Here is a 590-nt window from a genome sequence, read left to right on the forward strand (position 1 = left end):
TATAAATGTAGTGATTAGTTATTACATCATACCTTAGACACCTTAATAAACTATGATTACTGACTAAATATAACAACTAAATATAATTATAAAAGCTTGAATAGAAAATTTCTTTACAGGCTTTTGTGCCAATAATTAGCTAAATTATTATCTTATTGCGGTCTTTAATGTCCTGACAAGAACTGGTAGGAAAAGTCCATTTAAAGACAATCATCCAGGTGAAAAATGGGTGAAGTTTTTTTTAAGGCGACATCCACCGATAACTCAGTGCAATGCGAGGATAATTTCAAAAAGCAAAACTTCCCTTGGAGAATAATATTCGAAATACTGGTTTTAAGAACTTTAGAAGAATCTTTAGGAGGCTGGCATCCTTTTAGAAAGTGATTGCATTTACCATGAAAACGAAACAAGAGTTGAATAACGGGAAAGATCTTTATCCCTTAAAATTATAAGGATTTATATTCTTAAGTACCTAGGAAAGAAAAAGTACCTCCATTGGTAGTTTTTCCTTACTGAAGAATTCTTTGAGATATTACAGAATCAGTCCCTGCTATATATTTCATTGGAAAAAGCGATTCATGAAATGAAAC

The sequence above is a fragment of the Parasteatoda tepidariorum genome, chromosome 4 (genome assembly GCF_043381705.1).
Source record: "Parasteatoda tepidariorum isolate YZ-2023 chromosome 4, CAS_Ptep_4.0, whole genome shotgun sequence".
Taxonomy (NCBI): domain Eukaryota; kingdom Metazoa; phylum Arthropoda; class Arachnida; order Araneae; family Theridiidae; genus Parasteatoda; species Parasteatoda tepidariorum.